This window comes from Leuresthes tenuis, unplaced genomic scaffold, assembly GCF_036924035.1.
Source record: "Leuresthes tenuis unplaced genomic scaffold, fLeuTen1.0.hap1 SCAF_4, whole genome shotgun sequence".
NCBI classification, from domain to species: domain Eukaryota; kingdom Metazoa; phylum Chordata; class Actinopteri; order Atheriniformes; family Atherinopsidae; genus Leuresthes; species Leuresthes tenuis.
The window spans coordinates 12,543,330-12,569,790 of record NW_027325358.1 but is presented as its reverse complement, the minus strand read 5'-3'; positions in this window follow the sequence as shown (position 1 = coordinate 12,569,790).

Sequence of the window (26,461 nt, the reverse complement as noted above, 5' to 3'; positions counted from 1 at the left end):
CAGAAAATTCTGCTAAGTTGGCAATTAGTGTTCAGGTCAGAGTTCTGATTAATCCCAGCTTTGTGACTGTGTGTTGGTCTATTATGTGTTTATGTGCATGCATTGTGTGTGAATGTGCATCTGTGTGCAAAATCGATCATACATCCAGGTCAATACCGTAGCTGTACCAGAGAGTAATGAATTGTATATGTAAGTGTTGGTGAAAGGTCAAAGTGTGTACGTGTATCACACTGCCACTTCAGTGTGTGTGGGTTCTTGTTGAAGTTTGTGCAGATCTCTGTCATAGCAGTAAAACATGCACTAGTAAAAAAGTTACACTATTGATTTAAGCTCACCTGACAATTACACCTGTATGTGGTAGATGAACACCTAAAACCAAACAGTTTGCGTTTCTGAAAATGGCTGCCGTGATTTGATTCAGTTTACCCAAGAGCACCAGTTATGTGAAACCTGACTCAGAGTCAGAGCGTTCAGCAGAAAAACAAACAAAATAATCTGAAAGTTTAAAACTAACTTTGTACGAACGACCACCATATACAGCTGGCAGAACCCAATTGAATCTACAAAATAACTTTGGAAGTCTGTAATCAGAAGTTCAACATACATGAGATACATTTTTACTAAAAAGATGACAATAATGTCATTTTTTGTGACATACAGTTAGGGAAATTTATATCTGAAAGGATTTGTTAAGATTTGTGTACGGAACTTCTGCAGCTCATCTTCCTTCCAAGGATGAATCCCGCTACTGTGGACATTACTGGGCTGTTTATATCTGTCGGCTGCAATGGATATGAAAGCACTGATTTATGGTTAAGGGAATGAAAAATAGTAGGGAGGTTTTCTATTGACCCTGTAAAGCCAGACAACCACCAGTTACATAATTGTCTTCTGGGAAACATCCTCCACCATCAGAGCGTTATGTGACTATGGTTTTTGGACTGTATGAAAAACAGACAGTGGTGGAAAATCGCTGCATGGGAACACGTTTCAAAAACATATTTTTGTAAAGTCCTTTTAGCTATATTCATTTTTTTAGAAGTTGCATGAGAGTGAACTATGACAACATCTGCTAATCCTAAAATTAAAATCCTCAGATTTTTAAGAATATGACTGAACCATGGCAATGGCAACCTTTGGGTTTATCACAACAATATCAGACCCCTATGCCGAGTCCAATATTGTCAACCTCTACATTTACATCTAGGCTGTCATGGGGTTTAGTGTTGCTGTGCTCATGTTACTCACTCTTGTATTGTTTCTTACACTACCTTATTTTAGCCAGGATGGTTTGAATTTCCCTCGGGATTAATAAAGTATCTATATATCTAGATATCTGTCTTTCTGTCTATCTGTCTATCAAACCAGAATGTTTATCGTCACTGCAGGGTGTACTTTAAACCACATCAAGATGGTTTCATGAATTTAATCAAGCATTTTTGTGCTATATCATGACAAACAGCAACTGAAAAGAGTAAATGTAAAGCAATAATGCAAACACAATGGTCCCTCATCTGACTAAAATGGTCTTACTGTGGAATTATATGGTTCATTTCCTCTACCACCAGCACACATATAAATAAGGATTTACTTGGCCAATAAATATCCCCAACCCACAACATGCAAATGTACATGGATTGGGCCATTGAAATAAGATCCGGTGAATTAAGATGAAACACCCAGGATCCTGACATAATATCAGTATGTGACAGCTTGAGAGTGAGAATGGTGTCTTTATGGAATAAATTAATTTACTAATGTAAATGCACACATTCATTGTAGCGCGATAATAAATTAAAAGAAAACAGCACCTTGTAAGAACACAACAACCTTCTAGACTAAAGGCTTAAGAAAAGGAAATATCGTATATCAGTATCATAGAGAAAAATCCTATTTTCGTACCAATAAGAAGCCAAGTAAGAAAGTGCAGCTTTTTTCCTGTGATAGATTTTGAAATGGCTCCTTTCATATTTGCCTATTTCCACAGTGCAGGCAATTTTAAGAGAGCAATCTTGTGAGTGTGGTTACTGCGGGTGAATAGTCACAATAAATGTCTCAGTGTCTGGCTTTATAGCAGCTGACACAGCATTGTGAACAGGTATGCACTTCTCATAAAACGAGGCATACATGATTCATTTTAACAGAAACAAGCAGGTGATGTGTCTGTTTTTATCAAATAGACTAACGCTCGGCCTACGATGGAAGAACAGTTGACATGTAATAGTACCACACGTTAACCTTCATAGTAACTGTACAATCCCAGCACATTCTTCTAAAGCTGATGAGTTTTACTTTCATACTTTATTACATTATCATGACCACAGTGTGATGCTACTTTTGAGGCTGAACAGCTGCCTGCAATCAACTGACACTTATAATTTGAGGAACTCCGGGGTCTCTAAGTTCAATGCTCTGAATTAAAGTTTTTCTTTTTACTTTTTACTTCTTTTTGTTAGGCTGATGAGGACACACATTAGGTTCCCACATGACAGCTAATAACAGCAATAGAAACTGTCAGTGATAGATATATTCTGTTTGGCCTCCCACTGCACAAACCATATCTATGGCACTCGTTCACTGGCTGAATGGTAATGGCAGTGTAAGGATACATGATTGGTGTTGTCTGTGCTCCAGGCACTTCTTAGGGGTGTTTTCAGCTCTCTGAAAAGGGGCTGTTAAAGGACCAATTTGTGCCAGACAAAATAGAAAACCCATACACTGCAAAATATATACTCATTGCAAATGTTTTTTTTCCTGGGAAGCCCTTTAAGACCATGGATGGCTAACAGTAATAGAACTGGGTGCTGAGGAGGGTTAGTTATGGTATTCATGCTGCTTGCAAAAAGGATGAAAATGTGGGTTAAAAATGTTAAAAATGCAAAAGTACCCTTTAGATCCGCTAATCTAAATAACCATGGTTGTAAAAGTTTGACTTCAATGTCTGGAAATCATGCGCGGGGGCATCTGTGTAGTAAAAGCAAGTTTATCAATCTATTAAAACGATACTATATATTGTTTTATTTGCAAAGACCAAGGCACTTGCTGTTTTTTATTTAATTTTCTAATATATATTATCTAAATGTAATCAAATAAAATCATCATAAATTGTCAGCCAATGGTAAACTCTACAGTTTAGGCATGTGGTTATAGAAAACTGTGCAAAGCTCTAAGTCTGTACAACTCTGTTGCTGCTGGTTACGACAAGGCAAGTGATTAATAGATGGGTTTAAGTCATCACGGAGGTGCATGTACATCTAGGAGGGAGAAAGGAGTGCTGAGTTCTTTGGCAGAGCCAAATTCCTACACAGAGATGGCAATACAGTAACCTGTGCATCCTGTATGAAAATGTGGATGTTCAGTATTCTGAGCGGATCACAGCCCTTTTGGCAAGAGCAGAAGAAGATTGTGAATCAACGCCAATAAAAAGGCAGACTGGCGAGTCCAGAAAATCCCAAATAAAGCAGTCTCTGCAAGCAATGTGTCTCAAAATGCAAAACTCGTCCATAAGACTTCTGATCGCAAATTTATTTCTATAATGCGGTACTAGTTAACTCTTGAATCAGTTGCAGCTACTGCCCCAGCTCACAGTAAATATAATTTCTATGAAATATACCAGGTTGTAAGGTAGCATTGTCAAGAAAGTTTTTACCTATTAGGCCTGGTTAAACTGTTGTTATCACAAAGCTGCTGATATTGTTCAATAAAGAGAGCAGAATACAACAAATATTAAAAGGTTTATATTAAAGCTCAAAGCTTTGAATTATTATTTTGTGTTTGAGTTATTTAATTATTGATGCATAAAGAATTTACAAATGATTCATTAAGTGAGGTTATTACATGCTCCGCTGAGGCCTTGCCCCCTGTGAAGGGGTCCATTTGGTAATGTTTGGAAGAAGAACAACAACAAAATAAAATAATCTGTCTACATATACAGTATATATATATATATATATATACACAACAGATGCTGTTTTGTTGAATTATCCCTGAAAGGATTGCCAGAATATTTATTTTCATGCTAAAATGGAAGAAATTTGGAGCCAAAAACAGTATTGGTGTAAAGTTTAACCAACATAAATTGAAACTCGATTTCAACGGTAACGATTTAATTACAAGTGCTCATGGAACCCCGCATCAAATAAAGTGTATCATAAACCAGTAATGGTCCAATTATAGTTTACAGCCAGTTGACTAATGTTTTGCTGCAGAGTCGAAGTTAGATCTCTGCATCAACCCAAGAGTAAAATGTAACAGTGAGTCGCTTTTAACAGCTTATCAGCTGGCCCACACAACAGTTCCTCTCATTTCCACTTAAATCGTGCAGCGATTGTGGTGTGCAAATTAATTAATAAAACATTCAAATTAATCAATTTAACGTATCACGCGTGAACAGACGTGCACGCTTGTGCACAGTATCATTAGTACATTGTAATGAAATGTGGTCTTGATTTTTTTTCCGGTCTGTGGTCTCTTATCATTTTTTTTACTTCTGTGCAATCCTTCATGGCAAGTCTGTGTTTGTTGTCTGGTTTTATAAAAGAATTTGGAAAATTTGCAAGCATTATTTTACAATGCAGATACCAAAAGTATCATTACGGTTTGATAAAATATGCTTTACACCGATGGCTATGAAAACATGTGTTCTATCTTGGGCTTGCATGATGTGCACATTTTCACTGTTTTGTCCTGATTCAAACTCAGACGATGATCAGATACCCGTGACTTGCAATTACAGCCTGCTGATATAGGCAGAATGGAGCCTGGAACCCCATGGAGCTTCTATAGAATAAATGGACAAAAGAAACCAATGAGCCCAGGTGGGAGGTGTTTGAACATCAGCTGATGCCATAAAACATTTTGGGGCACATTCAAACACAGCCAAACTTTATAAAATATAATCCTAATAAATTGAAAGGAACTGTAATACCTGTGGGAAGAAAATCAAGTCAAATTAATTGTATACTAAAAATGATCAATCATTGTTTCTTTCAGTCTGTGTTTAAGTCATTTTATGAGGAAATTATGTAAAATCTCAATGGACCATCTATGTCTCAGGTCCTTAAACCATTGTCTGGATTAAACATTGTCTTTGTGACCCGGATACCAAGTTTTTGCTGAGGGCTGAGAGCGAATGGATGCTTAGCGTAGTGACACTCTCATACTCCCTCTATCATTCACATTAAAACCTTAGCAAAAGCGAGATGGGTAGCAGTGTAACGAAAGAGACAGAAGCAGAGGTGAATTACAACATGTATTAGAATAGATGTGGTAAAGAAAGTGACATAGGAAAGGGAAGAAACTGTTAAACAAAATGTCGTTACCTCTATAGTGCTTCAAATCAGTTGTCAAGTCCCTGGCCCTTATGGTGAGATAGCACTAGGGAGGAAAACAGGCTGAGAGACACAGAGGAAGATATCGAGGGAACTTAAAGGTCAGAACACAATGCGTTCCCATCAAGGATGAGGGCAAAGTCAAGTGTTCACATCCACCAGCCAATCTCTGTTGAACGCTGCAGGCCACCAGTGTTGTTTCCAGGGCATGCAGCTTCCCACCAGCCAAACAAAACTCTCAATGTGCAGTTCAGATTGCTTGAGTGCATGAGCTGCATATTAAATAAGTTTAGTTTTCATGTGTGGCAGCATTGCTGCTCAACTGTCTAGCCACTGTTGATACTTAGAATTTAAAGTGTTGCTGAAGTGTTGATATCACCGTGCTGCTCACCTTCACATTAAGTTTTATGTTCAAATTGTGTTCTCCTGATTCTGTTTCTGTTTGTCACAACTCTTGATCAGCACACTGAGTGCAGAGCTGTCCTGAGTGTTACCAAACAGGTGTCATCTGGCTGGAATCCAACAGAGAAATGATGGCTTCAAGTTATATTTGTCTCATCACCTGCACAATTAGCATTACCTGTTAAGACGATGTTTCATAGTGTGGTTTCTGAGTCTTGGAGAGGCCTTGGATGAGCATTCCTCACTCCAGTCAGCTTTGTGTTGAATCTAAGTTTTTGGATGTAAGGTTAGACTGTTTTATTTCTTTTAAGATATTTTAGATTCTACTTGGTATTCGCTTTGGTGTTTCTGAAGTCTCAAATTACAAAAATATCATCTCTGTGCATCTGACCTCTCAAGCTGATGATCACAAAGTAAATACAAATATCATGTATAAAGATAAGTAAAATTAGAAAATAACACAGGTTTACCTGTGGTCAAAGCTGTGGTACACTCAATCATTTAATCAGTTATGATATTGCTCATTTTTTCATTACTACTATTATTATTATTATTAAGGTGTTTATATTTGCCATTATATTTGTATTTTTTAAGAAAATGGGTACCGAAGGAAATAAACATGTAACAGATACATTTGTCAGTTTTTCAGTATATGTAGTATTGTTATAATCAAAGGCTGTAAATTGTGAAATTGTAACATATGCCTGTTGTTTTCAGTTTTCAGCAGCAATCGCGTGACATTGCGTGTCTCTGATGATTCAGAGGTGAGAGTGCGGTACGCAATCATGAGTGGAAGCTAATCAAATGTGGGACCTCCTTACAGTGCAATTAACCAATTTAACACTAGTGAGGTGTGGAAAGTGGACATCATTATGGACGAAGACGCATGGAAACCTGGAATGCTACAAATGTATAGGTAACAGAATAATGCTTTGAATTTGGTTCTGCATTAGAGCTTTCTACAAACAAACATTTATATGTTGTATCATTTTACTACCACTTAGGGAAATCCCAGAAAGAAGTGAGGATTCAGAGCTCTTAGTTGCATTTGTGCTGTTGTTGGTCTTTTAGTTTTGTTCTGCTGTGAAAAAAAGAAATCACAGTGGACAAAGTTCTGCTTTGTGATGGAGTAAAACTAATTGTTTCATGCATAATTTTTGACACGTCGTCCTCTTTGTTGTGAAATCTATTGCTGCCCGTCCCGTTTCGAGCTGACTCTCATTCAGCCAGCATTCGACCAACCAATTGATCACCTTTGAGGGATACATGCAGTTGAGATTTGAGATGAGTGGGTGTCTATCTGTCTGCAATGAAAAGATACCCAGATTTGTTAACTCTGTAGCGGCTTTGAGTGAAGCAGACAGAGACCTTCATGCAAGTATAAATATACTCTAAGGAAAACATGGTTTATCAATTGTAAACTTTTTGAGCATGTAGCTATTTCAAGCTCTGTCATGTGGTCAGGTTGCAACACCAGTACAGTCTCTTCTGTTTTTAATGCAGTTTACAGTATCAGCTTCAATTAAATCACATGATGACATGACCTTTAGATATTTGACTGTAAAGATTGTAAATTAGTTCCCCCTTTACTAAAGCATGGTTTTGTGATCCTTTTTTCACCCTCCTGCAAATGCATTTTAAATCTCTTATCTGGAGAAGTTGATGGATCCCACCAACAAGACTTTTGTTTTAGCAAATGATTAGGGCTAAAAACAATCACTTGAATTTAACTTGAAAAAAAGAAAAACATTTCTTATGGTTTATGACTTTCCCAACTTTTACTCTCACGTTAAATGCTCAAGACACCATTCACCATCTCTTCAACCCAATACTCCAAACATCATAACTGTTCCTATTATTTCTAAAATCTTTTAAGATTTTAATATGCAAAAGTGCTTATTTTCTGCTCTTTTTTTTGTGCAGCAGATAATAGATTGTAAACATAGTAGCCTAGGTGTGATTTTGATTCAGTGAGTATGTAAGGTTTAATGAGTTTGTTGCCAGTTGTTTGTAGGAAATACATTGACAGGTCTAGAAAAGTTAGAAACAAACTATGTTCCATTCAAGATGAATGATCAAGGACAAAAACTTTATGTTGAAGGCCCATATTTCTGTCAGGATAATTTGTATCCAAAGGCTCCATGTAGGATGCCAGAACTGATTGTTTTGAGAAAAATACTCCTCCACCAAGGCACCTACAAAAGGTCTGATGTAACGTATTGAGAGGTTTTCTGTGAGGAGGTGGCTTTTGAAGCTTTGATACATAAATGTAAGTCTGTCTCATGGGAGAAGGCTAAAAGTGGGGATTTGTTAGGGCGTTATTTAAAAGCAAAGAGAAGCAGGTTTTTTCAGAGCTTCCAAGGGGGGAAAAATTAAAATGGTTCTGCATGGATTATAATTGCCAAAGATCAGATAAAAATAAAGATCAGATAATGCAGCAGTGAAACTGGACTGAATGCATGATAACAAAGGATGCATGAGACAAGAAAAAAATCGGCAGCAGCTAAGTTAGTCATAAAAGAGCTATGAAAACCATATATTTATATTCATAAAAGAAAGTGACAGTAGTCTTTTTTTTCACTTTCATAATTAAACAGTTATTAATGTGACATACATCCATTCACTATACACAACCATAAATATCTGTTTGATGAAAATACAGGGAATCATGCAAATATAACACTTTATTTCATTGTCATAAGGGACATTTTTTTTCCACCTCTATGCTTTTACTTTTAATACTTTAAATAACTGCAGGTAGCCATTGCACAGTCCCCGACTGTTTACAGAAAAATATCAGTCCCATCCCATTGACCCAGCCTCCACACAGAAAGCTTCACCCCCCTCCCCCCTCCCTCCTGTTCACCAAACAAACATATAGAGATAACAGGCTCAGTAGAAAACCAGTCCTACAATTTGTACAAAATTCACAGATTTAACTTGTTTGTTTGCCTTCTTTGTATAGTTTACACATCGCTTCTCAAACAGGCAACCAAACTGCTGTAAAATCACAACGGAAATACATCAAAGTACACCAAAGAAAGCAAACACTAACAAAACTTAACATAATTAGTCTAGAAATAGGTTCTACGTGCTCAATATGGGTCCGTGAATTATGATACAGCAGATTTTTAGGAGGTGCAGAACACAGATATTCACATTTCAGTTCATTGTCTGATTCCATTTGTCACTATTCATGTCACACTGCAGTGTCATGGTCCCCCATCTGATCTGTCGCTTTGCATATCAAGTTAAACTCATAACAACTGCCGCACTAATAAAAAGACTTTATTAGTGTTGGCTGTGGTTGTCATTTTACAGACTTAGAGATAATGAGCTGTATTTTGATACCAAATAGCGCAGCCAGTGATCTTTGTCTTCTTTTTAGCAGGATCAAATTCAACCTAAAAGATGACAATTTACACCTTTTTGATAATGAGTGAGCTTTTATGTCTCCTGGAGAAAATCTAGCTTTTCATTATTGTGTAAATATTCACTGTATTTGTGGTCAGCAGTGATCATAGAGAATGAAGGAGGAGAGTTAAATTAAACTGAGCCTGATAGCTCACCACAGTGAAAGAGAACTGGTGAGGTGGAAGGAGCTGATGAATCAGGACAAACATTAAACTGCCTGTGTCAACACGAAAAGTTGCACACTGAAACTTTTGGGAATGTCTGGAACTGACGATATTTTATAGGTTTCTCCACAAACTATAATTTGTATTTACTATAACTTTAGTCAGGTTGGAGTACAGAACACAGGAAAACAAGTGTAGTTTGTTAAATGTGTGGAAAAAAGAAACATCGGAGAATAAATATAACAAATTTAGATGAACCGTTTTTTTTTTCTATGAGGAACAAATATTTTTTCTTTCTTGTTCCCAAGATAAAACAGGAAATATATAGAAGTACATATTTCCAAAACAAAACTATGAGAAACTTTAATAAGTATATGCTGTAAGAATATGCTGAAAAAATGAATGATGTTGCACAAGAAGTTTAAAATAAAAATCAGACATCAGCACTTAGTGACAAAACAGTTATGTTTCTAGGATGTTTGCACAAAAGTTAATGACTGAGATTGAGGTTTTCTTGTAGCTTGGTTGTGCTCAGTATATCTAATGATAATCTGCCCATCTAACTGTGTTTCTTACACTCTGATACAGGTGTTTGCGGGTAAACATTTTGTGATTACAGCGGCACTATACATGTGGTCTACAATACTCTATAGTATGCCATTGGACAAGAAGCAGGGTGCAGCCTGGACAAGCTGCCAGTTCATCACATTTGCACACACTCACATTGAGAATAACTAAAAATACACAGCTTCATCTGAACAGTTGAGGTTGGCATAACACTCCATTAGAAAACCAATTATGTAGTTTCAGACAAGTCTCTGCCTCCTTTTCCAACAGATTCATTTACCAGGGTTGTCCACCTGTATGTATATCTTCTGTGTGACTGACTTTTATGACTGATTTTATTTTAGTTAGTTTTATTATGTCATTTAGTGATTCAGTTTAGATGGTTGGTGGTTATATTTGCTTATGTGTTGTGCCACATCTCTGTGTTAAAATGTATCCACTGCATCTCTGGAAAGGTCTGAATGAAAAAAAATTAAGCTAGTGCCATGTACGAGTCTGAAGATGAAACCTGAACTCAGGTCGATACTGAGCACATTCTGAAAAGCTCAATGATTACTTTTTTTTTGTTACTTGAAAATGGCAGCACTGCACTCTGGCAGTGATTTGCCTATTTCACAGTTAAAGGTGAAGTGCAAAGTCAATGAGCACAAAGGAAGAAATGAGGGGAAGGTGAAAGGAGGACTGGAGCGTGACACTGCTGTAAAATAGTGGGGGGAGCAAGTGTTGATGTCGGTCACTCAAAATGCAGAATTACGTCTGAAAAGCTTGAAACTAAGAGACAATTCTCCGCGAAGGTGACGGATGTCAAGTGTGCTGATTGGTTCATTCAGAAAATGATCATTTCAGGGAGGCTTTTGTTGGCCACTAATTGAGATGGGATGATAGCTCATCAGCGTGAGAAATAGTGGTAGATTTCAAGTCCACCAATGTGCCACCTGGGGCTATTGCCATGGCAACAGCTGGAGATCTCAGCCAAAGGGACTGATTAGACTCATATGATTAAAGTCATACAACAACTCATGAAAGAAAGAAATAGCTTAACCATGGGGTGGTGTGTGTAAAATAATTTCTGGTTATAACAACAGTCATGATACAAAGTGGCAGTGAGGGCATGGAGTCAGTTAATGGACAATCCGTTGACTCCTAATCGATATACAACAGAAGCTGCACTTGTAACTTTTTCCTCCGAGACTGAGTGATGACCCTACAACAGCTCCCAGGGGCGTTATAGTCTTCTGCACACATTTTTTAAAAAGTTCTTGTGGAATAAGGGACATGGGGCAGAGATGTGAGAAGTCTGAAGTTTCATGTAGTTGTTTTATAAAGTTAAAAACCTTCAGTCAAAAAAAACGAAGAAAAAAATGTAGCAGAATGCAAGTAGCTACTGCACAAAGCTAAAAAGAAGCAATAAACCAAATGATTCCCTCCAAACAGATAATTGTTCACCAGAAGTTTACACATCTACTGAACATAGTTCACTTTAGACCAACGAGTATGACTTTCTCCTATGCTGTTGTGTTGCTAAAATGGGATTTCACACATTAGCAGAAGCTGAAGTAACTTTGAGACCTCACCATTTGATGTGTGATCCCAGTGGAATCACATCCTATCAAATGATAGCTGGGATCAGCTCTGTGTATGATAAATGAGGCAGCTGCGCCAAATTACTTCTTTCAAAACGTCAAAACTTTCAAAACACAATTCTTGTTAAAGAGTTGTGTTTTGTTTACTTTACTGTGTTAATCCTGAACTTTCCAAGCTGTGACTTTGCTACTGTAGGTCTTATATATAGATGTTACTCAGTCAGTTAATTGCAGCCAAGGAAGAATACTCAATAAATGTTTTTGCAAACCATATATGTTTTTCTGAGAAGCAACATGGTGTGATTTTTGGAATTGCTGCATATATAAAAAAAATAATAAAACAGGGATCAAAAGAGGCGTATGTCACTTCCCCTGCAAACATTTTTTAATTTATATGAATACACTGTGCAGTAGAACGTGTAAACCTCCATTGACACTCCGATTCAAACATAAGAATATCCTGGAGATGGTCATACCTGAGAACAAATGCTGAGGTAGTGAACAGATGCAAAAGTGTAGATATTAAATATAAGCACCTCTTGGACACAGTCATTACACTCCATATTCTCATTATGATGATCAGTGACAATTCAGGCCAAGTTCACAAAATCTAAAAAAAAGCAAATGCTGCAGTGACACTTGTATATAATACTGACTGAGGGAAACAATGGCGATTTGCAAGGACTTACAAATTAAAGAATTATAAGTGAATGAGTGTTCAGGAACACACTTCACTGTTCTGTGGCAGGATGTTTTCTCATCTTAATCTTCCTTTTGGTCTTTGATTCATGAATATAATATTTATTATGAGGAGAACATACCGCAATTGCAAGAAGAAATTCTCAAAAAACTAAAACATCAAAAACACCTTTCCATTGAAACACAAAATCAAACTCTGCTATGTAGAATGAAAACTATCCTTACAAGCAAAATTGGTCAGTGACTAAAATCAACAAGTCCTCAAATGTGTTTATTCTGGCCCTGAGATACAACTCATGATGGTGTCCTGTTGAGTAATGTTCCTGCAAGTGTCTGGAGAGAAATACGACTCTTTTGAGTGTTCCACAACAAAGCCAACATTGTCTCATTAAGTTCCCTTCAAGAAGCTGTAAAATCCTCACAACGACATGTGCATTCATTACACCAGCTCATAGCCAACATGTGACTATGACTTTTCCACTTCTGGGTTACATTCGGTTGGTAAACACAACAACACTTTACTAAAACACTCGTCCCTTCCTGGTTGGGTTTAGGCAATAGCATTAGTTGGTTAGGCTCGAAAAAAATTAGGGTTAGGACTGTAATGCATTATTTTTACAATGCGACCATTTCCCTCATGGACATCATGTTGCTGGTTGCTTTGGTTACATGTAAACATATATTCGTACTTTGTAGTTAGTTTTAGCCAAAAGCTTAATTTGGTCAGGGTTAGAAATCATAGCTCGGACTAAAATAAACTCTTTTTACAACGCAACCATCATCTACGTTGACACCACCTTTACAATCTACACGCATTTGCTAACACGATCACTCAAAGGTTGTATATTCTATAAACATAATTATAGGCCATTTTAACCTAAATAAATATATTCCCAATAGGGATGTATTCATGTTAATTCATTAATTTTTTTCATTATAAGCAACTTCCAATTGTTCTCAAGTCATGATGATGGCTCGGAAACCTCTTTGGAGTTAGGTTCACGTTTGTATTCAGTGTGTATAGGACCCTAATTGACCTGTCTCTCATGTCACACTTATGCCTTTGTACTTTTTGCATTATCATCATCAGATAATCGTTTTTCCCACAATTATCATTGTGGTTATAAAGGTCTTCACTGGGCCTTTATGTCACTCCATCTATGGTTTTACCTTTCTTACCTGCCATGGTCCAGGCCTCTAACAACTTTTCTTGAAAAATCAGCCTACAGTCCACTGAACGCTACCCTGTAGTTGTATCTACTTTGAATCACTAAAGCCCTTCTGAGTCTCTCTGTCCCTCCTCTCTCTGTTCATCTCTATAACTTAAGTCCAATCAGAGTAAGGGGCTCTAATAATGAGCCCTCTGACAGGATAGAAAGTACGAACATTGATCAACTGAATCACTCACACCTTAAAAAGGACAATGACACACAGAAACAGATACACAATCCAAGTACTCTTGACACACAGTAGGAAAATAACTGACATGGTGTTTGCATACAGGCCAAAAAAGACTTGGCGCTGTATTTTTTTATACACCATAAATGAGCATACCAGGTCCTCGATATGGCTGTGTAATATTCAATTATATGCTTGATCAGCCCTTGTGGTCTTGTTGTTTCCATGAACACATATTCGTTTTTTTTACAAACAAACAGTTCTTCATCCCCTCAGAGATTTCAGACATATTTAGATGATGCTCCGGAAACGTGGTGTCATTTCAACCGCAACGCTGGAGAGGTGGTGGGGTGGGTGGTTTAGAGAGGTGTGGGTAGACGGGAGGAGAGGAATGGGGAGAAGGAGGCAGTGAGGGAGACAGAGAGAATGACAGATATGAGAAGAGGGAGATGGGACAGGCTATCAGAAAAGGGTGTGGGCTAGGGGTGGATGTTGATTCTCATCCATATGACACTGAATGATTTCAGTAAAGTCTCCCCCCATCTGTCTCCAAGTGACTCTCCTGTCCTCTCTGTCTGCCTGCACCCACCACCTGTCTGCATGCCAAATTTGCTTCTTTGCCTCAAGCGCAACAAGCTGCCGCTATCATATTTCATAATACACTACATGCTTGTCCATCGTGGAATTCTTGAAGGCTTGCTCTGTTGTGTGTCTGCATTTTAACTCTATGCTTCTTTACTGACTGTGCTGTGTGAAGCACTGATTTGTAAAATCAGCGACATGTCTTTGATCGTGACATACATTTTTAAAAGATTGCGTTTAGATGTCATAAGTGGTAGATATATCGGTGTTTTCAAAGCGCTACCACTGCAGCTGGTGGTTGAAACAGAAATTTAAGTGCTGAATTTGGAATGCGATACCCAGGGTGGTTTTCATGTTAAAAATACATTTATAGAAATGACACCTTTAATGGAAAATTCCAGTAGCTTTAGGGAAAAGAAACTGACATACTGTTGAGTAGAATTTTAAATGTGAATATATAGATTAAAGTTAAGATCTGAAATTCACCATTGTAAAACTTTTCTTTAAAGCACAGGTTTTTCCTTGAGCCATTTACTGACATATTCAGTTACTTTAGACACAGGGTTGTATACTTTCTTTTGATCAATCAAATATTTAAATGTAATTTTCCATGTTGTTGACATTCCAATCTTATCAATTGTTCAGTATTATACTATTAAACCAGCAGGTAATCAAAATTTAAAGGGTGGTTAGTTTATTTTCTTTCAGTTAAAAATAACGATGACTACACCTATCCCCAGTGGCGCAGTTTTACAACATTTGCTTCCACAATCAGTCTTAGAGACTTTTTTCTGGAAAATGACTGTGGATGTGCCTGCAAATGATGTGAACTTAATGGTGAGACCTGTAAAGCAGCCACTGATTCTTGCATGTAAACTACTAAACAGTCAATTCTGTTCAATGGATATTCCTGATAATTACCTATGCCTTTCTTTGCCCTATTTCTCTTTCTTGTCCTCCAAAAAAAAAAGTCCACATGCAAGATAGCAGATGAATGCTCAAACTGAAGTCCAACTGAATTGGCTTTTCATAACCATTGTGAAACTACAGAGCAGCAAAATGGCCATTGATTTACGTGACGATTACTTACACTAGTGTATTCCAGATTTCTGTACCTTATGAAAATAGGTTGTCAGATGTTGATGCAGGTTTCAATAAGTTCACCTACTTCCTGTTTACTCCTGTGTTTTCCTCAATAAAACACAGATAATATCAGTTTTCTACTTTCCTGCCAACTTCTTGTCATATTTCTTCAAATATTCATACTGGATAATTTTTCTTTTGAGCTTGGAGCCATAACTGCAATGCAATTCTTAGTACCTTCTTTTGCAGTCTTGCTCTTCAACCCAGTTTGTCTCTTTCTCTCTTTTGCTATATCTAACCCATTTCTCTTGAGTTTCCCCCTGAGTTTGCCTTACTTCATCTTTCTCTCATTCAGTCCTTTGTTATACCTCTTTATTTCTTCACACAACTATTTCAAAGCTTCCTTTTCCCTTCGCCTTCAAGATGCAGCGTATTCGCTGTTATTTGATCTAAACTACACATCCAAAATGTAACTCCTTTTGGATTTTTGTGTTTTATCTTTTATAAGTTAACCACGGGTTGCACACGGAGGTTTCAGGGTAAGCTGAAGTTTAACCGATGAGTGTGTCCAGTTCATTGGTTTATGAGTCCCATGACTTCCAAGTTTCTGTCATGTTTCATATCTACAAACGTTTACAATACCTCTGAGGACAGACTTTACAGATCCAAGCCCTATTATCTTTGAGTACCACCTTTGTCTTGAGAAATGTTTGGACAACACTTGCATTTATATGGAAACAAAAGTTTCCTCTCTTTCCCTGACTCATTTCATGAGGCATACTTTCATTAATATTTATTTTTCTTTCTGCTTCGATGTTAAATTCTTTTTCTTCCCTTTCCTTCTGTATCATGTTATCAAGTCTCTCATCAGCTGATGTTCTCTACCCTCCTCTTTGCATCTTTCCTTCCCTCCATCCTTACTCCCTCCATTTTGGGGTTAGTTGAAAATGCCTTCTCTTGTTGCTCTCAGCCTACTTTTTAGCCTTTCATTCTTTCAATTTTCTAAAACTTATCCATCTGTTTCACTGCAATTTTTGCACCTCTCAACTTCATATGTGTATGGCAAGGCATCAGTGACCCTAAATCTTGTGAAACAGATAGAATCTGAAAGACAGACAACAAGCCTGACAGTATTAAACAGCATCCCTCAAGGGAAACCTTGCTTGTTTATGTATGCTGGTGCAGACTGATACACAATGTCCTTTAAACACCCTGTGCTCAACCTACTATCCCATTCTGTAAAGCAAGAACATGAGTCTTGGGGGTTTAACTTTCTCCCTCTGAGCGTAAGCAAAAAGGTTTTAAGGAGCTTTTATCTGGGTCCAATGCAACTCCAGAGTGTGTGAGACAGCTGTGCCTTTAATATGCAATGTGGGGGTCATGAAGAGAGGATTTATTTTCAACAAGTCAGAACTAGATAACACCCTGGTTGTTAAAGTAAGGTGGATCGAAAATCCGGACAGTTGTCAAGCTGAAATAATGGACATGTGATTCTACATGAAGCTCCAATTCACAGGAGAGAGAATGCTAGTGTAATGCTTTTGATTGTATCCTGCTGGTTTATACATTTGAACGTTGGCTAAAAAGATAGCTGGTAATGAAGCATTTTGCTTTTTACAGCTTTAAGGGAAAACAGATGTATACAGTTGCATGTTGATTAAAGTCATGTGCGTAAAAAACCCAGCAGCTTGTCTGGTTGTTTTTCACAGTGTGGCTTTGATGAAAGTCAGCACAGAAAACAAACACAAGGACTGTTTTGTCATATCAAACTATTCTGAGCTTGCTTGTCAGGGGTGCATGCAGATTAACTCTCTGACCGAAGCTGATGGGGATGGTGTTTCTGCCTTGAGGCTGCAATTTTCTAGTAAACTGCTCGAATTAGCCCTCAACTGTTGAGATAATGACACTCACATTTCAAACAGATTTCAAAAAGGCAGGGCTGCTAGGGGTGTGAAGTGTTTGAAGTTTATACCCCTTTCAGATTTCAAGATTCTTGACAGGTTTTCATGCCCGTCTAGAAATCTGACTTCACAGGCAGAAGAAAATTTATGTCATAAATGTTATAATATATTTAAACCATGCCCTATGTATTAACGGTGAATAAAACATCTGATTCACCAGTAATGTTCTGGTCCAGGGTATGACACACTAAACTTTACCAGAGTGCTGGTAAAGTCCTCAGTTGATAGATACTAGTGTAGAAAGGCAATTCATTTCTAAATGTGAAATGCATGTAGCAACACATACCCTATGTGTGTATTTAAATGTGCATTTGTGCTTGCATATCTGCAGCAAAATTACCCAGCCTGTACCTTCTCCACCACAGTGGCTAAAGGCAATTAATGAGAGTCTATGTTCTTATCAGCTACCTAGCAACCTTCACTGTTCCGCCCGTTACCCCCAGCAACCACTGCTGCTGTCTGTAATCGATTGCTTGGCTTGACATTACACTAAACCACTGACTTACGGCATTGTGTAGGGTGAAGAAATAAATCACATATGATAAACATACAAAACATGATGATATATTGAGATAAATTGTAAATTGGAAGAGACCAATTAGCCTTTTAAGTGTGGACTTTAAAAAATTCTCAGTAAATGTAAGGTTTTGTCTAATGCCGGCAGTCTTTCTTATGAGGTGTGCAGTTAGGGTTTGAAAATATCTATAACCTACATAACCTATCTTTTCTTGAAGTAAAAGCCACCTTCCTAACATCAGAGGATATCATTATGCCTCAACAAGTGTAAGGCAGGCAGGAGGGACTTCCATATTAAATGCATTACATCATCATAAAAATTGATCTTGAGAGAGGATGCCTCAGTGTATGTCGCAGCTCTCAGATGACAGTGATTAATTGAACAAAGAGTGGTCTATTAAATTGTACAAAATCAACAACCATCTTTTCAAACACAATTCCTGACGGAAACTTTAAACAAGTATATAAGTCTTTCACACGAGAGACTTTGAATGAAGAGAAACTCATTGTTTTTAGCACTAGAAGTTCTAGTTATCGTGTTGATTGTCAGTTGCTATGAGCACAGTTACTGCTGCTTCCACATAAATATATTCTGAAGGGTTTAAAAGTAATTGTGAGAAATCTCATTTAAAACATTAGATAGAGTGCAATGAGAAGGGGTTAGCAATGAAACGGTATCCATTAAATGTTACAGTACAGTTTATCACCTTAGAAATATCACTCTATGCAGCCCCCTACATGCACAATAACCTGCCTCTGTACAGCTGCCTTCCACCACTCTTTCTATTTGGATACACGTTATTAAATTTACGGGTTTGTTTGCCCGAGGGAGCATCAAAAAGCATGAACTAATTTCCCACAGATCATGTTCTGGAGTTTGTAATTGCCAAAGCAATTTTTATTTAAGTGAAAACGCGCAGGGGGTAACACACTGCTGCTGTTTTCTAGTACTGCTAATATTCTAATGTGCTGTGCTTAAGTCAGCTAGGAGTGAATGACTCCTGTGTTGTTACACAATTGGACCACACTGATTTTGTTCTTTTAACTGAAACTCACAACAACTCACAGAAAGATAGAAAACACCAAGAACCAGAACAACATTGAAGTTGATTGAAAATACCACATAATGTATTTTGCTAAACTTCATCTAATCATTTTGCTTTTAACACGTGGATATACATTTGTTTTCAGTCCCAAACATTATCTAAAAATGATTAACTTTGGACAATTGTCAGGTTTCTCTATTTTATTTCACATTCCTCAGTATATATGCTCAACACTTAATATTTACATTTGTTTGGCGGGGTAATAACTTGTATTTGTCACTTTTGGTAACACAATCTCAACACGTGTATGTAAATAATACTGCAGAAATAGGCAAAGGACTGAGAGACATGCAGGTAGGGCAGACTAATGTAGTCTTTGCTTTGATTCATTCTCTGAAATATCATACTTACAATGTGAGCAGTATTATTTAAAAGCATCCAAAACCTGCAGCAGAGCAAAGCTATGGTCTGACAGTAGTGTAGGTGCATCAGAAATGATTTCTAGCTTAAGTGCCATGCTTGAAGATATTTTTGAAAGTCAGCTCTCAACCAGGCTGTCAAAATGCAGACACCCCATGTATAATCCAGCTTCTCTTTTGCAGCTCTGTGTGCCAAGGTCATTTACACAAAGGGATTTAACAGTGGGAGACTGAGATGCACCACAGACTTCAAGCCGTTACAGTTTGGTTCCAGGACTTGAGGTGATAAATAAGCCTCTTCTCCCTAACTACTTTGTTATTTTTCTCTTTTCCTTAATTCAATTGGCATCTTTCCCTTCTCTTTCTCTCCCCTCCAACTCTTTCTCTTGCTTTAATGAAAAGGTTTAAACAAGGTTCAAACCATTCCCTTTACTTAACCCAACTATTTTTGTTTTGTTTTGTAATTATTTTCCTGCCATACAAGAGTTGGGAAAAATCAACACACCACCATAGTTGTGAAACAGCTAACCTTGCTGCACTGATGCTAATTAGATACAGTATAAAGGACCTGGAGGGTAAAAAATGAAAGAGTTAGAACTGAGGAAAGGGCATTCTCTCAACCAGCAAAATGAAGAAATGACAGGTATGTACTAGGTGTGTGTAATTGTGTGGAGCATGAGTGAATAAGCATGTAATTCTAATACAACAAACAGGAACTCAGTGCGTGTGTGTGACTTTTGTTTGACCGATTGCTTGAATTCACAGTCCATACTTGTAAATGATAAGTACGTGTAACACTGGCAGCATGCAAATACAATCTATGCTCGTGTGTCATATGTGCATTTGTGCGTGTGTGTAAGTGACAGAAAGCGCGAGTGAGCACAGCCTTATTGGAGGGCCCTGCAGAGCGAAAGGCAGTTTAATTAAAAATGCTTCTGATATCCAGCCTTAGCTGTCACTCCCTCCACAAAATGGACCTTCATAACAATATCCATCAGTCACATATTTTCACACACACTCATTCTCATTATGAATGCTACCCAGTGTCATGTTCTGAATGCACTCATGCAGGGCTGAAATCTGCGACTGCAGGTTTTTTTTTTTTTAAAGCAGATTGAATTGAGATACAAACTGTCAGAAAACAATACACACATACAGCATTGTGCAAAAGTTTCAGGCACTTAAAATGTTTAGATTCTTGTTCACCTTTCAGTATCACCAGGGATTCATCTGACTGATTCTATAGTCGTTCTGCCACATGACAACAACCCCATACAAACAGCAGAAAGAGCCTGTTGTGGCAAAATCACTGGCAGGTACACACTGGATGGATCACCAAGTCCATCACAGGGCCCAAACTGAGACAAACCAGACAGAGTGCCATACACACTCTTTCCCTGGGTAAATCTAGAATCACCAATTAACCTAATATGCATGTTTTTGGGCAGTGGGAGACAAGCATATGATCACAACTTTTCAAGGTGTGTGGTGTTGGCTAGATAGTTCTTTACCTGTAAAAGTGAAGAGGGAAAATCAATAAAACCTGAAGTTTTGATGTGCCAAAAGCAGAACTTAATCCTCCACATATAAGTTTGGTTAAATTCACTGACTATAAATTGTGCTCTCAGTTTATTTGTGTACTTAATCAAGTGAAGTTTTTCCTTTATATAACAGCACTGAGTTGTGATTTTAAAGACAGATCAGAGGGACCCATGAGAACTCCAGATTTGACACTTGGAATCAGTGATTTCATTCTTCTCAAAAGCAGCAGATCTAAAGAGGACATAAGAACATGAACAAAAGCAAGCAGTTGTTTAAAGAAACACAGAAAAGTAAGTATAAAATATTGACAACGTAAATAAGACACTTAGGTTGTTTGGCCTATAAAGACACTGAGTTCATTTCTACAGATGTTTGGTTCCATTGCGCCTGCACATATAACTTGCCATTTTGGCACTTTTAAGACCATTTGTGTCTGTAAACGTTGATTAAAATATTCAGTCCATCTTTTGTGTAGGCATTTGTGAATCTGGTATATTGTGTCTGTGTGTGTACAAAGGTATTTGAGTGTGCAAAAAGTGTGTGAGTTTATGTTATGTTTACTCAATAATGTGTGAGATATGTTGTGTGTGTGTTCTTACATTTCATGTCCATAAACTGTAACTCTAAACTATTCAAACACATACAGTATATTCATTGATTCTCTACATTAGCATCTGTATGATTTGTGTGTAAGTGTGTGTTTGTCACAGTTGGCCACCGGTAGAAAATCCTCTGCTTTTGTTGTGTTTCTTTCACAAGGGACCTCCCATGGTCAGTCTTTCTCATTAAGTTGGTGACAAGTCTAAATGATCATGTCAACCCACAAATGAGTCCAGAAACTGAAGATTCAGCCTCAACAGCAGACAGACAACATTTGAATTACAGTCCTACTTCCTTCATAGAGCCAGTAAAAGTAGCCAGGGTCAAGATCAGCACAGGTTGTCATAGAACATACAGGAGCAGATGGCTCACTTGTTTAGCTTTGAAATAGACACAAACATAAAGCAGAGCATCTCTGAAGAGAGACAGAGCCAAAGAGCACTTCAGTTTCACAGTGCTTAAATCTAAATCAAAGTGCTGAAAGTACTCACTTCTGTCAAGGCTGTGCAATACTCAAAAATAAACCTCATTAATTGAATGGAACTATTAAAGGATATAAAAAAACATTTAAAAATGCCCCAAATTTTAACATATTACAAAAATATTTTTGAATCAGCTTGAACTAGCTTTTTTCATTTTAGAATGTTAACCTCTGAATAATATCTTGCCCTGTTTGCTGGATCTAGATCTAGATAGATAGTTAGATAATTAAGATTCATAGTCTGACCACAACTAAGTGGTAGTCCTTCAGTTCATCTTTCATATATAATGAGACATGCCTTTAACACAGAGTTAGGAACATTACTTGAGCTTTGGCTCTGCCTATCCAGATTCATAGAGCAAGTTTGTTTGACTCAAAAACTCCACAAAATGCACTTGGCACCAACATGCTTCGAAAAACCTTGTTGTTCTGTCACGCACCCTGTACCATTTGGACTTGCATGCTGAATAACTTTTGTGTTATTAACATATGCAAACACATAAAACGTTTGAATGAATTTAAATAATAGTGTAAAGTTCTTAGAAAGAAAAGAAGAAAAAAAAGGATTAGCCGGCACTTTATGGGCTTTCAGTGGGAAGTAGGACTGTCCCATTCTTTCACACTTCAGCAAAAAAATACTCTTCTTCAAATCCCCAAACTGCGGCCTCTACCATAATGTTTTATATTTTACATGTTTACAACATAAATATATTATTCTCTTCACTGGAATTCACACAAGAAAAATGTGCCATGTGATAAACTCTGAGATTAAATTCAGGATTTTCTGATAAATTCCCTTTATAGCATAACATCTTCTCCAAGACTCCCATTTTCTATACTGATATTAAACTCCAGGAGAAGTGACAAAAAGCTGTATTCGTAGAACAGGTGCTTGAGGCCCATTAACCTGGTAACAGTAAATATAAAAGGGGCATGGGAGGATGGGAACAGGAATGCCTCAGGATTTTACTATTGCGAGTGTGAGGTCATTTTACAGTTTTAATGCTAACAGAAATAAAACAAAATGTAATATTTCTGTTGAAGATGTTATAGTAGGGTTTGAAAACTTAATCAAGTAGGGGCAAACTGAGTTCAGTGTCATTCCCAGGGAGCCATGTTCTGGTAGAGGTTCACATTGCAAACAACTACAACTCTAAGGGGAGGGAATCAGGACACTTATTCCATGATTTTCCATGACTATTGATTTGTGATTTTCAATAAGCCTGAACTCCAGTAACTTACAAAAAATGAATGTGTAGCAGTGAACCCCTGAGGCATCCAGCAGAACTGTGTAGAACACTGTTAAACCCCAGGGATTTTTTTTAGATATATAGAAACTATCCTTTAGATTAATGTAAAAGCTTCTTGACCATCTGTCGGAGATGTTCCTCTTATAGGGGCGGATCTACTATCCCATGAGAATAGTTTGTGATTGCAAAGGAAAATAGCATCAATGGGAGTGTCAAATACTGTGGGTGTCATCCTAAGACTGTGCTGATCCACAAACTCAAGCTCATTTAAAAAAAAAAAAATTGTACCTGATGCAAAATGATCATAAATCTGCCCCAAAGTGTCTTTTAATTACAGTGACGTAAACCTTCATGTGAACTCCTTTAAACTCCCTTTAAACAGGTGATCAATGGTTTTATAATTTTTTTATCATCTTGATAACATCAATGTAACTTTGCCTCTGGGATTAACAGCTCTTGACAAAATAACTACTTTCCTCAGAGACTGATATGAGTTACCCCATTTCAGTTTCTTTCTCTTACTTCTTTTCGTCTGGAGGCCCAAGCATGGCAGTGATTCCTTTGCATTGTTTCATCACTGTAGTCAATTGGAAAGACTGGGGAAATAACACTGGTAATCCCAGAAGTATGATATTTGGAACAACTGCCTGTCTTGATTTCTGAAAGTCAGACACTCTTTTTTGTAAGAGAATACGATAAAAGCCATGTAGTCACCTTCAAATGTAGAAGAATACATTGGAGCAAGGCTTGGCCATCATGGGTAGATGTTTAAAATGTAACTGTTTATATTACCAAAAGATGCCTTTAAACAAGTAAAGCAATACAGTCTGTTTGAATAGGAAGCTGAGTAAGGATGAACGTCTGAGATTTAAAGAAGAGGATGAAGATTATTGGACTGTAGGATATAATGGTGTAATGTTCTTAGCAATCAGAAACAGTGCGCTGATGAAAAACTGAGCTAATGTTATTCCTTATACCTAACACAAGGCCTTTGGGTATATGCAGGTAGCCTCATTTCCTTCCATGCTTCCAAATTAAACCAGTATTTTAAAAAAAGCTTGTTCCTCTGCATAGCCTGTGGTAATAATTTAAAAATAATTGACTGGTGATTCCTAGGACCTAATGTAAAATGAGCTACCAGTGGAATTTGAAGAAAAGGCCAAAACAGAACACTTGTCCCTTTCAAAGTTAGAGACTATCCAACTCAGTGCCTGAGGTATTTTTGCTGTGTTTTTAATGGGAGACCCTCTTTTTTTAATTACGGTCTATTGATCTGATAGTAAAGTAATGGTGTTGCTGTGTTATCCTAATGTGAACGCTGGTGGGTCTATTGGATTGGTTGCTGTAGATTACACAAAAAGATCAGAAAGAACAGCCCTTACTTAATATGAAAATATGACTGAATATCAAAAGTGAAAAAAGAAACACCGGGTACTTTCCAATTGCAGCATAAGTTGTCTACTAACTTAGATAACAAAACATGTCTTCTCCCTCGTACACCTTAAGGTGTTCAGCTGTGTGCAATTTTGACTTCTGCCACCTGTCCATTTCAATAAAACACAACAATTAATCATGTTTTATGATTACAAAGGTTGACAGAGCACTGCTGTTTTTTTTGCAAAAACCGATAAAAAAAAAATAAAGAATATTATTGACCCAGGGTCATTTCAATAAAATTCTGTAAGCTGATAATGAATGCTCATGATGCAAATCAAATGTAATCTTCTGTACATGCAACAAATTCATGTACTACTTCCTGACCTTTTCAACAGAGCCTGTTCTATTTTTTATAGGACAAAATAAATACTGCTGTCTGCTCAGATTTTCTCTGTCAAACTAACACCTCAAGATACAGAGTAATTCAAGCCCTGTATAAAGGAGGATGTCAGGGCTAACCCAGTGGAAAATCTAATAGGAAGGCATTCCTTCTAGGCATGACAGACTGACCATCCTGACCAGTTAAACTCAAAATAGAAACTAGCTTGCTGTAACCTGAAGAGTACAACTGACAGTGTAGTTTTTCAGAACATTTGTTTCAAGACTATTCCCGCTAGATGTAAGGAAATTAAGCATGGTTTGAATGGGGTTGAGGATCTGATGAGGGAGGCAGGGAGAGAAACAAAGTCTGGCAAATGACAGCAGCTGACATTAATCTCAATCAGGCTGCTGGTCTGGTAATAATATCAGCATGCCCTTCTGACCTTAGACGATAGTGCAACAGTAACCTCTGCAAATTAGTTATTAATTTACCCCAGTAAGATGGACAGAGGTAATGGGCAGGGGATAAAAAAACATGAAGAGAAATTAATTAATTAAACATTTTGAAATCAAATCATTTTAAAGTGAGATGAACCATAGCAAAGAGCATGAGGTCAGGATGAGAGCAGTCAAAATGTGCAGCAGTGAAAAAAGAAAAAGGTCAGCGGAAAGTAATGCATTGGTAGCATTGGATGGAAAAAGGGTTGCCAGTATGAATGAGATGTTTATGCTTTGATTTGTTGAGTTAGTCAGTTATCTATAATTGAGTACTTTGTATTCAGTGTTCTGGGCAGAATTTTCATTCTTGGTCTGTAGTAGCAACAAGCCTTGCTCCTTTTTGTTTCTTTAAATTTCAGTTTAATACTCATAAATTTCAAACCTTATCCTAAAAATGAATGCAGTAGATTATCAAAGGCAGCTCATTTTTAACCTATTCTCTATTGATCATACTGTAAAAGAACAACAAATATAGTTAAAAAAATATTCTAAATCAATCCTCCCAAGGACACTTTGATCCATAGCAAGCTACCAGGTAATACCCAGACGACAGCAGGATCATATATAGTGAGTGTAGAGTCTTAGAGGCAAAAAAAGATTTCTGTGGCCTTCACTCCTCTTACCATTAATTTTATCTCACAGCGCAGTTGAGGAAACATTTCCATGCAGCCTCGCCTTGAGCATTTCTACAGCTGAAAACCCATTGAACCTTGTCTCATCTCCTCAACACTGACATGTTTAGAATTAGATGCTGTTAAAGGAAACCTCTAACCTGCTCTTAGTCTGTGTCTTTTCCTAAATGTGATTACCAGTTTTTTTTTTAATATAAGAGCTAACACCTGCCTCCCCAACCTGCCTAACCCAGCCTAAAGTCATACCTGTATGACTTACACTATTGAAATGTAAATTTCCCATCCCATAGCTTTCCTTATCAAAATAAATATACTACACCTGTATATATAGGAAAGGAAAGGACTTTCTTCACATTATCTACAGTAGATGTGCGGGTGAGCAAAACCCTAATTTACACACATACAAAACCTCAGCTGTTTTTTTTTTCATTTACTGTATCTATCAGTTATCCACTTTGTTCTTATGGAGGAGCCTGAGACAAATAAATGACTCACGCTCAACCCCATTCTCCCACCCACGTGTAATCACTCATACT